Source organism: Acanthochromis polyacanthus, chromosome 5, assembly GCF_021347895.1.
Source record: "Acanthochromis polyacanthus isolate Apoly-LR-REF ecotype Palm Island chromosome 5, KAUST_Apoly_ChrSc, whole genome shotgun sequence".
NCBI classification, from domain to species: domain Eukaryota; kingdom Metazoa; phylum Chordata; class Actinopteri; family Pomacentridae; genus Acanthochromis; species Acanthochromis polyacanthus.
Genome location: NC_067117.1, coordinates 15,743,322 through 15,760,749, shown reverse-complemented (window position 1 = coordinate 15,760,749; position 17,428 = coordinate 15,743,322).

Genomic DNA, 17,428 nt, shown 5'->3' with positions numbered 1-17,428 from the left:
TAGAGAAAATACCTTTCTGCAGTAGTATTTCTGTTGAGCCCCATGAGTCTCTCATTAAAGAGGCTTGACAAAAGTTGTTACTTCACTTCTGTTACTCAGCAAATGTACCTTTTAAACAATACATAGCCTCATAACCACACATTGCATCTTCTGTATTTATTATGTGCAGAAACAACAGGACACTGTGGTTTAACAAGAAGTCTATGCCCTAGAGGTATTTACTGGCAGCGCCTGTAAAGCCGAGGTAAAATAGCAGTGTAGATAAAACAGAAGAAATAATGCAGCCTCTGAACTATGTGTATTTATTTGCCAGGGTTAATGACTAATTGCAGGGCAGGTGTACAAGCAGGTTATTAATCAGGTGCAGGGAACAAGCAGAAAACACAGAGTGTGATTAGCAGAGAAGTGAGGCGCAACCGATTATGTAAAGTTTGAAACTGGGAAGGCTGAATCGGATGCTGAAGAGGGAAGAGAGAGTCATAAAATCCTATCTGGATATTTAATGTTAAGAGGACAAGAAGAGAGGCTGGTGTGCTGTTAATTGTAACACAAGTAGACTCCTTTTTTTCTTTTCTTATGAAGATCTATTTTTTATTTCAAGCCTCATCTCTCTTTTTGCCTTTTGTTGAGTGTTCAAGGGTGACATCTGTTTGTCCAGCTTCTTAATGTCAATCAGTCCATTAAACATGCCTTATTTACAGGAAAATATAGCATTAGACAGTTAATAGAAACATTTGATCAACAGGTATAATTACCCTATGATCAGCTGAAAAAAATCAACAATCAGTCATGAACCAACCATTAGCTACTCACTCTTAGTTTTGAGACAAACAAGCATGATTCAGTTTCCCTTTTTACCAAGAAAATGTGAATACCTAAACCTGAAACAGGGACTATTTTCTGCACAACCGTGGCCTGAGTTCATTTCTCCGTCTGACAGAGAAAAACGAACAGTTTTGGTTTACCAGCCCAACCAAGGACATGCCAAATGAAATGTTGTTAACCACAAGATAAAAACAAATGAGGCCACTGCACTTGCGGTCTGTGGAGAGATCAAGAGTTAGAGAGTGAGAGCTGGAGGTGCAGCTCGAAAACAGGGAGAACGATTGAGACCGTGTGGGAGGAAAATAGAAATAGTGCAGGAGGGGGTAGATTTGTTACTGTAATTGTGTCCAGAGCACTTGTTTACCCCACAGCGAAGACAGGTAGAGGCTTCAGATTAAAGACACAGATGGATAGATCAGTGTGAGAGAGACACATTATGAGATGGATGACTTTTCACTGTTAGATTGCACATTTAGGCCAAATGAAGGAATATGGATGACCAGTTAGCCTCAGCATAGTGCTGGTTCTCATCAAGCCCAAACAAACAACAACAAAAATCAGTTTGAGAGTGCTTGTTTATATGAAATTATCTCCAGTTTAATGAGAATCCCAGAACCTTTTTTTTAAATGAGACATCGTATTTTAATCTTTTAATTGCTGGTATTTGTCAATTACCATTGCTGGTATTTGTCCAATTGTTTCTTGTCTTTTGTGTATTATATTGCATTTGTCACTGTAACATAACCTTGTTATGATGAGTCACAGCTCATAGTGTTTCCGTAGATGAGCTTGGGGGTAGGATTAAATAAGTTTTCTTCCTCCTACTCCCTTTTCAGGCATTCTATGCATATGTTATCACATTGGAATGTTTGTTTTTGCATTGTTATTGAAATCGCCTGAAATGAATGAATTTTTAAAAAAAAATCTTTGTCATGATTCTTTTTTTAAAATCAAAATATTTTTATTGTTTTCAAATGAAGGTATATGTACATTTGTAAAGAGAAAAAAACAAGAGAAAGAAAAAAATGTTTTTTCTTTCTCTTTTTAAAAAAAAAATCTTTTTCATGATTCTTAATGTGCATAATGTAAAGAGTGAGGCCCTTATCAGGACCTGTTCACCTCAGTTCTTGTAGTTATACCTATCCAGTTCTCCATTTTGCAGTTTACAATGATAACGCTGTTTGTTTCATATTAGCTTGTGATATGTTGCAATGCAGAAAGATTAAAACATCTGCATTAACACATAAGGTCAAAGCAACATGAGAGAAAATCATTTCAAAAAAGAATTTCACTGGACCCTAACTGCTTTTACTTGGTCTGGGTCCAAAAGAACACAACTATCAAAAAAATGAGCAAATACTGATGAACCTCAGCCTTCCACTGGAAAGAATTATTTATGTATTGAGAGAATATGTGGAACTTTGGGGAGCCTTTGTGAGATACATGGAAGAGCTGAACATGACAGAGGATCATGCTAAGGAGTGACTTTTAGGAGCAATTTATTTTTTGATGTTGTGTCGTTTTTGTGAATTAAAAAAAACTTAAAAGGAAGAAATTCGTTATGTTTCCACATTTTGGCAACTAGCCAATGTGAAGTTGCACATGACATGATTTAATACGTAAGTTACACATAGTTCATGGGATGTACACATGCAACTTGGCGGAACATAATTCCAGCTTAACCCAATAAATCTGTTGAAAACTCTGTCTCCAGTCAACGTTACAACGTTTGTTGTGAAACTCTTCCAAAATGAAAAAGTGCATAAATATGCAGTTAGAAACTACATATGATTTTTAAAAAGACTGACACTGAGAAAGCTTCTTGTTGATGGTAAAACGCGAGCATATTTATCACCAAATGTCCTATTTAGAGGACATTTCCTTACAGTACAGTATCAAATAAATTAAAATATGCTTAAAATCTTATTTTATTGTAATAATCCTGTTTGGTAGCTTAGCCATAACTTACTAATTTTCCCACCATGACACTGGCTATTGAGGTTTTAAATCCTCATGTTTGACATTTTGAAGTTGACATTTCGGTTATTTGAAACTGGATTAACAAGGAGTGAATTAGACCGAGAATATGAAGACACAATGCATGCAAATACATTCAGTATCAACTTGTCTATCACAGGATAGCCATGCCCTGAAACATACAGTTCTTTTTGTGTATTTTACTCTAAACGGCACCATAGTTTATGAGAAAAAACATAATGCTGTATTGACAGAGACTTGAAACCAGATACTGAGACAATAAACTTATTATGAAAATATTTACGGAAGTAACAGATCAAGGGAGAAGTATAGGGTCATTTCCTGATAGACTTCTATACAATCTGATTTATTTTAGGTACTGGAGGAGTCATCCCCTGCTGGATGTTCAGTAGAATGCAGGTTTAGCATCTTACACATTGGCTTTACCTTTCAGACTTATACACTACGGCCATCTTTTCTACAAAGTCTCTATGCTCACTACACAAACCTTACCGGGACAAGCAACATAGATGGGACAGTTGCCTATCTCAGCTCTGATATAGTGTATGTCCGGCTCCTATACAGTCATTGTGTTGACCCACTTTGGATGCTATCACCTCCATTAAATGGCTGTTATCACTGCACATAATTCCCATACATATCAGAAAATAGGACCTCCTCTACCTTCTAGTAGGCTCAGTCTGTGGATGCACATGTAATGGGAGTGGAGCAGCCATTTTGCACTTACAAAAGAGGAACCATCAGCGAGGAGACCTGAGTTTGAGTAACACTTCAGGCTATCATTATCACAGTAGTATTTTTTTTTTAACTTGAATCTGTTTTTGACTTAAGCTTTCACTTGCTTACTTGTTGTCTGGTTCGGTATAAGCACCTAAAATATTTGGTTCGAAAAGAATTATAATTTGCTATGTTAAAATACACCTTGCGCATTTAGCACAAACTACAAAGCTTCAATTTAAATGTTCCCTTGGTAATGACTGCACCTATTTACATGGCTGCTAGAGTTTGGCAATTTTATCGGTGTTACTATCTGCCTACCACTCATCATAACAGATGATAATGTGACTACTGAGCCCATTAGAAGGCGGAGGAGGTCCCCACCATCCCCTTGTTATTGATATGATGTGCATTGACAACAAGCATTTAATATTATGACATTGTCAGGATTTGGGGGACTACAAGCCCCCCATAATTATTATAGATAGTGAACAAGGTAATGCCAGAAATCACAAAAGTTTCAGTTTTATTCAACAGCTGCTATAAAGAACTGTGGTGGATGCTGATTTGTGTAAGAATATGGAAAGCAAACCCCAGAAATATGTTTCTATTCTTTTTTTTTTTTCCAGAGAGACCAATGAGAGAAATGCTGAACGAGAGTGTTACAAAGGCTAGAGCAGGAGTGGTGGAGAGGCTAAATGTCATGACTCTTGGCTCTCTGCTGCAGAGTTCTGGGAAAACCTACAAAGTCCAACTCTCAGACAGTGGTTAAAACAACTATCACGCTCCCGAATTGCAATTAAGCGAAATCTCACAACTATATTAAAAAAAATGTGATGTTGAGTCATGAACTGATGAAAAATGGAAGGATATGTGCAGAAGAACTGCATCCATTTGAGAATGAAAAACATACTCACTCAAACAATATATGGACAAATTATTATTAAAAGTCTTACACACTTAATTTTATCCCCAATTGTGCTGAATGTCCGTTATTACAAAACACACATAAATACATTGGTTTAAAAGCTGCCACACAGTTTGCATGTATGTTTTTGGGGGTGTGGAACATGTAGTGGCCAATTACAGCAAGATACGGATGTTTGTAAGACGGTCTAGAGTCTCTATGCACCATGTTGCAGCACACATGAACCTGTTCTAATGAGGCAAGTTGAATTAGGAATACATGAAAATGGGATGTTTTACTGTAGATGTAATCACAGTGAGCCTCGGGAAGAAAAAGTGTGTGTGCATCTGTGCGAGTGGTTGTGTGTATTAGAGAGCATTGTCCAGTATATCAGACAGCCCTGTCATGTTCATGTCGCAGCAGCAGGGTATAGGAGGTGTTCTTGTCTCTGAGTGATGCGATGGCATGAACAGCATGGTTTAAGAGCTAAAAGAAGGTCATCGATGTCTCGCTTCACTATCTCTCCCTCCTTCTCTCTCCTCTCTCTGTTGCCCCTGTCATCCCTACTGGATGATCCCTCGTGCTCTCTTCCAACCCGGCTGTCTTTCTGTCCTTCGTCACGGGTTGCTGTGTTCCATTTCTTTTTGTTTTTTTCCCCCTCTGCATCCTGCTCCATGTTGAACTCCACTCCTCTGGACTGATTTTTTTTTTTTTTTTTGCTACATTCACAGTCCATTGGAAAAAAAGTATTTGTAAACTGTGAAAGAAATACTGTGAAGTAGCTGCAGTGCAGAGAAAGACAAGGGCCCCAGACCACAGCAGGTTTGTCACTGTGGAATAAAACGTGCTTGGAGCCACCAGATAGCATTGCAAGATCTATTTCCTCTCATCACTGAGAGAACCGTGACCAGCTTACACAGCTGCCGAATTATCTCAGGACGTTTTGTGGGCGTGAGATGTGTGGCTGCGGGTTTGGTGGCAATCTGGTGGGTTTAAATGGCTGTTTCCATCGTTTCTATCTTAGGAGTCTGAAGGCTGCATCTCCTCACAGCTTCTCACAAATTAATATCAGATTAAATTCCTCCATATCACCTCTGGTCATCTTAGTACAAATATCTACATCTATATACTGTAGCTGGATGTGATGCAGTGTAAGATTGGCTGGGCAGGTGGCTTATCTGAAATAACCTGGGAAGTCAATGTACCTTAAACGAATGTGACCCTGAAACTGTTCGACCTGAAACAAGAGTCCACAGTCATGCTGGCGGTTGAGGCTGCACACAACAGTGATTTGAGCTAAATGCTAATGTTAGCATGGAAACTGTGTGATTATACTAGCAGTATATAGTCTACTGATTGGGCCAAAATGTTGCGCGTACGTGCAAAAATATGCAGATTGCAGAAAAACACTCAGATGTTGAACTGATTTATGAAAAAGTCTCCACTACGGATTTGAATAGTATATTGTTTCCCACAGTGCAACAGGGAAATGCAGAACAGCATCCCCTCTGCATCAGTGGTGAGAAAGAAATAAAATTAAATCATTTTTTTTCTGATATTATGCAGCTTTTGAATGAAGGAAAATGTTCACAAAGTCATATAAAAATTAAAATAAAGTATGTACATAGTCCGCTGATTGGTCCAAAATGTATTAAAGTACACAGATGTCGTGCTTATTTCAGAAATAATCGCCAGTGTGAATCAAAATACCTCGATTACTATTTCCCACAATTCAATACTGGAATGTTCACAACAACCACGGAAATGGTGAATAGCAAGACCTCTGCATAACTTTCAGGTATGCTACATCAGTTTAATCACATTTTACTTATAAGACTATACTTATCATTGCAACTTACGGTGCTCTTTGAGTAAACTGACACAGTGGACATGAGATGAATCATTCTGGACACAGTCTGTAGCAATTATGGTGCTTTTCAGCATGTTCGTTAAAATGAAAATAAAAGTAGCATCGGTCAGACGGTTTGACGAAAAGGCATCCAGTGTGATTGAAGCACAGATAACGTGACGCTTCCAATTAATATCAGGAGAACAAGATGAAACTCGTGCTAGATTTGCTGTCAAGTTATGCAATAAAAAGCTGGTGAATCTGGTCCCCTCCAGTCAAAAGATAATATTCATCTTTTGAAAAATCATCAATATCCACATTTTTAGCTTTTCCAGGATTTTCAAAGCAAAAGTGCTGCTACACAATAATGTGTCAACATATTTGGCAAGGTATCTGCACTTAGGAAATAATCAACCATCACTAATTGCCTATAAAATCAGACATAGACGGGTGTCAACAGGCATCATCCTGCACCAGAATAATAAAAAATGTCAACAAAGGGGATTACTGTGAATAATCCTTCTCCTCCCTGTTTGACAGAAGTGGTCCAAAACTGCCCGTATTGTGATATGGGTTTGGGTGACAACTCTAAGTGGGTCTGGTTTTTGAAATTCAACAAAATTAAAATAATAAACACAGTAATCTACTCAATACTGTACTTGCACTAGTCAGGCATACAACTTTTCTAGCTAGGAACTTTGCACAGTATGAAAACAAAATGATGATCAAAGGAAGTAGTTCAGTAATATTTTTGTTAAAAATGCACATAAAAACACTGTACATTAGTAACATAAATGATTGTAAAGTTTATTTTAATTGAAAAAGCTGGTTTGGTTAGTAGTGATGACAGAAAATGACTAATATTTGATTTTAAAATGTATTGTTTTGTTTTTCATTTTTTTTAAAATTAATTCAGTGTATTTATTTGTTCTGTTCTGTAACTTGTGTTTGGACTGTGTTATACTGTTGTTCATACTGGATGTTATTATGAATCATTATAAAGTTGCATTTTTTTGTGTTTTTGTATTCATTTATATGCAAAGAGAGAAAAATGTATTCTTGTACTTTTGATAATAAAAGTTAAATAAAATAATAATTACCTCATTTTCTTTCTACACCCTGTCATCACTTTGCTATCAGCTGCCAGTATTTGGGTGTCATTTTTCACAGTTTGTCTTTGTGTGCTAATGTAGTTTAATTTTCTTTTCAAATTGAGGTTGTTAAAACAAAGACTTGAAAAATAAATGCACCATAATGCCGAATATTTCACTTCATTTTCAGAGAACTGCAATAAGAAGCAGACACTTCCTGTCCCATATTCCCCTCACAGTGTTTCTCAACAGTGGATGTGTCAAACCTGCTCACACATGCCGTGTACACACATTTCAACACACCACTAGGGTTTTGTCTGTCTAAGTTTGATCTGTCTAATCAGCAGTAGTCACAGGAATACTTAGTGTAACAAATTAGCGTACAGACTCTGTTGTAATTGTTGTCATTACTTAGCCTAGCCATGCTACACCCATGTTTCTGACGGCACAAGGGTCTAGGGAAGCTCGACAGGGAGGGAGGCGGGCTAAAAGGTTGTCTATCAAATCCCTCTGCAGCAATTGGGTAGGTATACAACCAATCAACGTAACGAATAGGCTGACGTAGTTCCGAGAGCACCGGCGGATTGTGGCTAAGTCCCATTAGCTTCCCAACCAGCGGAGCCAACTGGTATATTAAGGATTTGCCATATCCCATCGGCATAAGTCCAAATATGTCTTTCTTCTCAATGAAACACTTCAGTGCCGTCCTTTGTTTATCTTTCAAGTTGAATTTTAGCTTCAAAGCTTTAAGGGCTGCGGCCAAAGCCGAGTCGAAAGATAACTGTTTATTGTGCGCCGGTTGTTTCTGTCAGAATCGTCACGCCTCTGTCGTCACTTCGTTACGCCCGCCTTCTGACTCTACATTTCATGGTGATTGGTCCGGCCAGTTTTAGGAGAATCCAGCCTCGAGCCTTATGGAGGGTAACTAGACCCAACCTGGCAGAGAATTAAATTCGTTGCCGTGGGTTGTCTAGCGCAGCTAGGCTAGTCATTACTTGCTGTACAGTCATAATTGCAAGACAGCAATGAATTTTATAACTACATGACTATTAACATTGTAGATTCTCACTGAAGGCATCAAAACTATGAATGAACGCATAAGGAATTATGTAGTAAATTATGAATTATGTAGTAAACACAGTTTATTTCTTCTTTTCTTCTACAAGTTCCACCAAAAACTGTCAGAAGTGAAATGTTTCAACTTACCTACCTCATAGGCACAGGTATTTGTAACAGATGGATGTTATCAGTAAAATTTGCTGAGAAAAGTCCGTTTTAATTCGTGCTGTCAAACGATTGACATTTTTACTCAGATTATTGCGATTAAACAACATTAATTTTTCATCTATATTAATCACGTTTCATTTTCAATTTTAACACATGCAGATTGGTTAATTGCGTTAAATTTTTCAAATCAGATTAATCATGATGATGGATTAATCTACACTGATGCGTTCATTTTGACAGCCCTAGTTTTAATGTGATGTAATTGTACCAATATACTATAGATGAATACTGTTGCATGAATACAGCTTGCATCAAGGTGGTTCTAAAGCTAATAGGCCATTGGATTTTGGAACTTTCAGTTTATTAACTAAAGAACAAGTACGATAAAGACATCTGCTACATGCTGCTAAACCACTCTTTGCCAAAAATCTCGAGAAAAACATATCTAAACACTCATCTCCAATGTGGGAAATTAACCAGATCCAGACCTGCTCAACTCTACGGAACAATGCAAAAGGTCTGTTACATTTAGCCCTGTGTTAGGACCCCATTCATCTTTTTCAATAATTAAAACTCTAATTTGAATACAGACAAGATCAAAAGGTGAAAAACCAAAAGGTCCAAGGTTTCATGCATCTCCTCATCGTCTTTTTTAAGCTCGTAGTCTTGGAAAATGCCAAGGTTTTTTAGATCACGAGATCCATCTCAGAGTTTTAGGTGACATAGTGAGTCTTCTAAATGTAGACCTCTTGCTAAGAGGCTTTCTTGCATGGAGAATAAAACGCCACTGTTTTCCTATAAAGTCAAGAAGTTACCCAACATGTGTCACTGTATTACTTTCACCACAAAACATTTCTAGGTTGCTGCTTCACGTCTGTTCCAGGTGTGTGTGTCTCTTCTCTCTATGTGGTCTCATTCTGAGTTTCTCATGTTGCAGACATTCAGAGAACAGGTTTCCTGGTGGGAGCAGCAGGTTGTTGGGACAGACAAGAGCTTTAATTAAGGTTCAGTGTGGTGTGGAGGATTTCTTACACAGTCGCTCTGTAGGGATTTAGTTGCTACATTTCATCCACAGGTAATGAACTTTACTCTTGTGGCACTCGAATTCTATTCACACAAAAAGTCAGTCATGGTTACAGTGACACTGTACAGCGGTTTTATCACACGGTTGAGCCACAAACATCATTAAATCTACAAGCTTTTCACAGTTTATGCCCTCACAAACATAACTAATGTGTTTTAAAAAGAGAAAAAGAAGGAAAGTTTTCTTTCAAATGAGCTTTTTAGTAATTTTGCAAAATGTCTAATTACAGAGCAGCAATACGGATATGTATGAATTGGAGTGATAAATCATTATTTACCAATGTAAGAGGGCTTACTTAACCTTGGAGTGCTGGTGGAATTAAAATGTGGATTTCAGGGGGAAAGCCACTCTGTATGCTTGACCACACCGTGGAAGGAGAGCAAGACACGAGTGCAAAGGGGGAAAAAAACGAGCGCAAGAGCTGAAGATGGAGATGCAAGTAAACGGCAGGAAAGGAAACAGGTGCAGAGAACAAGAGCAGGGAGAATGTATAGAGATGCAGCAGAATGGAGAGACGAGTGTTGAGCTGATAATCAATGGAGAAGTAAGTCAGTAGGTGATAAAGGGATGAGATGGAATCAGGAGAAGGAAGGAATGGGACAGGTAGAAGAGGGATAATGTGGTTTGGACAGGAGGGGGAGGAGAGCAGGGGAAGCGAGGGGAGGAGGGCGGGTGTGGCAAGACAGATGACAAATTGTGATTAATAGATGGGGTCCGGGGCAGCAGTGTGGAGCGCAACTCATTAATAGAGAGAATTAGAGAGGCTGTGCAACTCAATCTGCACACTGTCACTCGCAATCAAGGACCATAATCAGATGTGCACACAAACAGAGGTGGATGTACAACAGCAGCTGGCTTCGTGGACGTACACAGGTTTTTTTTTTTTTACACAGGTTTGATTTTTTTACACTTACGAGGTATATTCGCTGCTGCCTTTGCAATCCTGAACATTTAACCCTGACTGCAACCTTATCATTATTCTCTTAACCCTGTACTGAACTCCCACCACTACAGTGGGGCTTTAAGGAAGCAGTGAGGAGTCTCAAAATGGTCTCACTTTGCAGAGGTGTCCTCAGTAGAACATCTAAAACAGACACCAGCAACACTGCAGAATGTTGAAAATGAGCAGAAAAGCCTTAAGATTCATGTCCTGTAATGCCCGCTTGATGCTGACAACATAAATGTGATGACAGAGCTATGGATGCACGGCGTGGTTATCGCACGGCAGTGTGTTATCGAGTAAAATTGCTGACATTGGCTAACCGGAAAACAAAGGTTTTCCTGGAGGTGAGCATTTCATTTCCCAACTCTTGCTGGAATACAACTAACTCTAACCTCATTTCCAGCTCTGTCATACAAGTTTGGAGGTAATGGAACACAGCGTCATGCCATAGTGTTTTATGACGTCTCTCTGTTGTCTTGGATGGTGTCCTGATGGAAATCAGAGAGTTAGTGGCTGACGGTGAGGGCCGTCAGCTGATCACATGACCCTTTTCAGTCTGTATCACATAGCCCATTTACGATAGATAGATAGATAGATAGATAGATAGATAGATAGATAGATAGATAGATAGATAGATAGATAGATAGATAGATAAGGTGTAAAGTGCAAGTTCAGCTCAGGTTTACAACATGGCTTTCATAGCCCTGGGGGAAAAGCCGTTTTAAGTTTTTCTGTCCATGCCCTCGTGACCTTACTTGAGCCTGCCATAGGAGAGGGTGTAAAAACACACATCGTCCGGGGTGTGTTTTGTCTGACCTGATCTTTACGGCTCTGTTCCTCAGCCGGACAGAGTATATTTCTTCCAGGGGTGGGAGAGGAGCACTGATGATCTTTGATGCAGTCTTAGTGATCCGCTACTGGTTTTTCCTCTCAGTTTTTTCCCTCTCGTCTAAGGGGCAGCTGGAGAACCACGCTGTGCATCCATAGCTCATGACACTTCCCATGGTACAACAGTAGAAGTTAGTGAGGAGTTCTTGTGGGAGCCCAAATTTTCAGAGGGTCCTCAGGAAGAAGAGTCTTTGCAATGAACACCTCGGTACTTGAACTTTCCCACCTGTTCTACCTCCAGTGATCACCAGACTGGGATGTGTTGTGTCCTTGTGTTTCCTGAAGACAATGACAAGCTCCTTTGTTTTGCTGGTGTTGAGGAGCAAGTCATTGTTCTGACACCAGGATGTGAGGGAAAGTCATGTGTGAAAAGTCAGTAGTTTATTCTACTTAGTTTTAAGTAAATCTCCCCCCCTTTTTTTTAACATTGCCTGGACCACAGTGATTAGATCATACAACTGATTAGTAGCAACAGTTGTGTAGTGCACAAAGGACTGACATTGTGCTGTGGAAGGGGTACTGACATACTCAATGTATTTAATTGTTCATTTTGTGTTTTATTTGGGTAATTTCTTGTACATAGTCACAGAAATTGTTGGAGAACACTGAAGGTCATTTATTTGCCAACACTGATCTACTCACAGTGAAAAGTGGAGAACGTAGTATTTGTTTGCCCTGAGTGGGTCTTCACCACAAGGGAGTTTACAGTGTCACTTTATTTACACTTTATATAAAGTTCCTGGTAGTCCCAAGAGGTGCCTGTCAGGTAAATATAAACATATGTTGCATTTTTTTTTTTTAAAAAGTCAACGCTGTAGGTTTTCTCCATTCCATGCAGAAAAATGTTAATTACAATTTCCACTGAGTGAAAATACAGCACACATGTTCAACAGCTGCATGTGACTGCTGATGTAATGCTGTGACCCCTACATTTCCATTACCCTCACCAGCTCTCCATCCTTTTCCCTTCACTCTCTCCTTCCCGCTCACTGTCTGACCTGTGAGATTGCAGGTCAGGTTAAGCCCTTTCCACTGCCACTTACATGGCTCGTATTTGAGTCCCACTGTGTTGATAGTAGCTCCACCTTGAATGAGCTGGTTAATACCACGGTAACCTCTGTGATCACATGCTGACTCCGTGCTCATGCCCTGATTGGTTTTACTGATTGTTCTAAACAGACAGAGGGACTATCCTGCTGGTAAATTACCTCTGTCCAGCCTTATCTGTCTCACTGTGCTGGCTTCTTGGAGACCTGACTGAATCAGCCACAATAAGTCATTCCAGCATGTTGAGCCTGTTTTTTTTGTTTGTTTTGTTTTTTTAGAAATCCAGAGGTAGAAGCCACTGGCCTGAAGAGATCCGAGTTCAAACTGCAGCAAGACGAAGAATTCCCACCAGCTCTTGAAGTGCTGCTACATAACTGCAGACTATTTCACCTGACAGGTTCACCTTTACATATTAACTTTATGATATTATATTTAGAATTTGTTTTGTTTATCTAGTTGATTTTTTCTATCTTTAAACTAAAAGGACAAACATGTGTATTGTAATATTTTTTTCTGAGTATAATAATTGTTATAACCATTATCTAATCAGCATGTGACTACAGTTTCATATACAGCGCCCTCCATAATTATTGGCACCCCTGATTAAGATGTGTTCTTTAGCTTCTAATAAATTCAGTTTTTTTCTAAATAATATAGGACCACAATGGAAAAAAGAGGAAAATACAACCTTTAATTCAAGTGCATTTATTCAGTGGGGGGAAAAAAATCACACATTAAGAAATAATTCTTTTACATCAAATCATGTGCGCCACAATTATTAGCACTCCTGATGTTATTACTTTGTACAACCCCCTTTTTCCAACAAAACAGCACCTAATCCTCTCCTATAATAGATTTTCTACAATTTTCAGAGTGAGGGTATGCTTCTGCAATAAAAATTGTATTTATTTTAAGGCTTTCAATACATCTTAACCATAACCAATAATTATGGAGGGCGCTGTATGTTTCTTGATGCTAACTGAGATCTCATCTGCTTATGAAGACTGAGATAGATTTGAAAGCTCACAAATGAACTTGCACATAGCTGTAAATAATCATCAAATGAAACAGTCCACTACAGTGTGTTCTGAATTCCTTGCATTCTCATGCTTTCAAAATATTTACCCATACATACAGTAAATGCAAATACATTTCAAAAACATAGGTCTGCACCAATCTGACACAATATTAAAACCGACAGGTAAAGCTCAGCGATATTGATCATCTAGTTATGATGCCACTGTCTGTTGGGAAACCTTGGGTCTTGGCATTCATGTAGATGTTTCTAAGACATGTCTACCTAAACATCATCACAGACCAAGTACACCCTACCATAGGCACCACCAAAGGTATCTGATGCCAACCTCCAGGTGCCAGATACCGCAAGACAATGTTGTGCTGTTTTGGCAGCACAAAGGGGAACAGCACTATATTAGGCAGGTGGTTTTCATGTTGCGGTTTTTCATCTTAAATTTGATAATACTATATCTCAAATTTTGAAAATCTGTCATGAAATTAAATTAAATATCTTGTCTCTTTCCCAGCATGTGGATGGTATCACTGAGTTTGGATCTTGTGTGTCTAGTGGTTTCATTTCACTGTTTGTTTTAAGTCTTGGTTGAGGTATTTGTCCTTAATGACATGAAAGTTGCTCGATGAATTCTCTGATTCAATCTCTATATATTTGCACACTTTATTTACTCAGTGCTGTCATTCTGACTCATATAGTAGTTTCTATTTACTGTCTGTATGTGGGACACCTCTTGCATAGATGCTGCCTCAGATTACTTTAAATTTCAGGATTAAACACATCATACAGAGTACAGACTGTAAAGCTATTAGAAGCAAATTTAAGATTTTGTGCAACCAGATTTCCCTTGTAATTTTCATGGAGCAATGCTATACAAAGACACCATTTTTCTCATCTAGAAAATATGCCTTTATTACAAGCAGCTACTGTGGACTTGGCTGGCTTCAGTTTTTTGGGGAATCCCACAGTGGCTTATTGACAGGTTTGGGTCAGCGGACCAATGCGTTAACTAACAACTGCCATGTCCGAGCTGAGACTTAATCCTGTAACGCTCTGGACTTCAGAGCTCATAGTCTTATGCACAGCCTTTACATCAGTCACATTTCAGCAGCTCAGACTCCTGGAGGTCAGAAACTGGAAGATATTAGAGCCAATGCCAAGAGATGTAAAAGATGTGACGTAACTGGGTTCATAGCCAATTATTGAGTAATATTTTATCGGCTAAAATTCAGTGTAGAAAACAAAATATCCAACGTGTTTTTCTTGTAAACCTGAGGCTTAATTAAGCACAGGAGAGGATGATCCAATGCAGACACGAACATGACATCATATATCACAAGGAAACAGTCAGGGAGAGATATTATCGCTTCACAGCTTACATTCATCGGGTTAGTTAATATTTTATAGGGCTTTAAAAACCTCATTCTCTCTAAATTGTCGTTCCTTCTTGGCCATAATAATTTAAATGCAGGGAGCCACTGAGGGCTTCACCGGTGTGTTAGAGCCCACATGTAAATTATATGTATATGTGTGCACATATGTATGCATGTAGGTGCTCACATAGCCGCCATAAAGGCATATAAAGAAGCACACCAAGGCTCATGTGGATGTTGATACAGATGGAGAGGATACTGCTAAATCCTATGTTGACAGATGCAGAAAGTTCTCCAGCCTCTATACTTTTAATTTCCCAATTTTGTAAAAATGTAAAGACCACGCTGTTTCCCACTTTCTGACAAGCAGTAGTTATTTTCTATCTCCAAATGCAAATGTGACCAGAGGCTTGGCATCTGCCTGAGGGCTCAGTCGGCTGACAGTATGCATCCTGGGGAGTGATCTATTGATCCATATTCAATATCTGCTACACTCTCCAGCTCAGTAAAGTTGGGAGATGAATAAATAAGGAGCAGAACTGACAGTGCATACGAGTACACTAGGACTGGGAGCATCTAAACGCTTTTACTTGGCAGTTTTTTGTGTAAATGCACCCAAATCAACATTTTTTTTTTACTGCAAGTGTAAGTGAGATTAACAACAGTTAGCCACGTGGAATATCAGGACAGGTGTAGTTCTCAGGTGAAAACAGAAAGAAATGTATTTTTAATGCCCTGCAACAAGCTTTCCGACACTGAAAATGTCAAATCTGAGAATTAATTAATTTGTGGATGCTAAAAACGTAAAAATGAGGGAGAGAGAAAGGAAAAGAAAGAGAGCAGGAGGAGACGAAGGAGAAGGAGGAGGAGGAGGAGGGGAGATGTCAGTGGCAATACATCTTTCATCTCTAACGAGGTCTGAAAGCTACAAAAACACAGACATTGACAACAGAAGGCTGAAAACAGCACTCGCCTCCTTTCATTGTATCTTTTCACTTGGCCCGCCTGCATGATGCGTTTCAGTCTCACATCTGTAAGCCCACGTTTTGCAGCTTACACTTCAGTCTACTCACACCTGCTGTTCTCTCAAACACAGCTCCACAAGTAGCTACATCTTACTCTACTTGAAAATCTTTATTTAGCTAAGCAGGGCTACGGTTCTCCTAATCATTTCCTGCTGTTTTGGTCAGATAAATATATTTAATGTAAATCCAAGACAGGAATTTAAAAAGTCACACTTAATGTAATTGAGATCTGTGCAATGTCAAATAGGAATCACAGATGCACAGTTGATATTATTAGAAGTATTTTCGGTGGACTGAATAGTTCAACAACATCTGTGCCAAATAAATTGTCAATATTTAAACTGCAAACGACAAGCTTTGATTAAACTATTAAACACATGTAGTCGTTTGATTTGTGAAAAGGTCACATGCAGGATGGGACGGTGTGTGTGTATGTGTGTGTGTGTGTGCGTGTGTGTGTGTGGCAGAGGGCGGGGGGAGCTGCTGTAGTAGGCAGATGCTGAGGCGGGAGAAGAAGCAGGACCGAAAAAAACAACAAGTGAGTGAACTGTTGCTCTGCAAATAAAGTCGCTGTGCGCCGGGATTTTATTACAAAAAGGCGAAAGTCTACACAAGTTATTCGTCAGAACATGTGATTTTTATTTTATTTTTTATTTTTTATTGGAACTGACACCAAACTGCATTATCATCACTTTTTTTTTTCTTTCCTCCGTGTCTGCCTCGGACTGCCCGGAGCCTCCAGGACGCTGCAGGACTCCTGGATGAGACGCTGTAAGTTGAAACGAGGCTGTACTTGTGAGTGTTTGTGAACCCAGCTGACTTTGGACCGCAGCGCAACTTCAGCCGATGAGCCCCTGAACGCGCTCCGTCTGTGGAGGATTTCTTTCTTTTTTTTCTTTTTTTTTTTTCCCTCAACGGCGTTTCCATCTGAACCCGCAGCATGAAAAGACACTGAACACCGGGGAGAAAAGGACGATAAAAGAGGAAGAATTGGTACATTGGTAAGCTCATAGCTCTTTCGTCTTTTTTTTTGCACGACTTCGCCAAAAGTTTTCCTTCGAAATCGCTATTTCATGTTTTTACAATTTAAGAAATTAAAAGAGAATTAATTAAATAAGAAATACTTTAAGCGTCGTATCTGTTAAAAAAAAACTTGTAGATCTTGTCGGCCTGTTATAATATCAACACGTACCTCTGAAGCCACTTTGTCTGTTGTATTCCTGATGCTCCCCTCCTCTTTACTCCTATGAATAATGTAAAAGCTATTTAAAGAGACTGGAAGGGCTGCATATAAATAATATGAATAATGAATAATCCATCTGTCTCCTGTTGCTTTTTTCTTCATGTTTAATTGACCCAGCACTTATCTAAATATCAATTAATTGCAAAATGAAGTTTCTAATTTGTTAAATGTCTTCTCTATT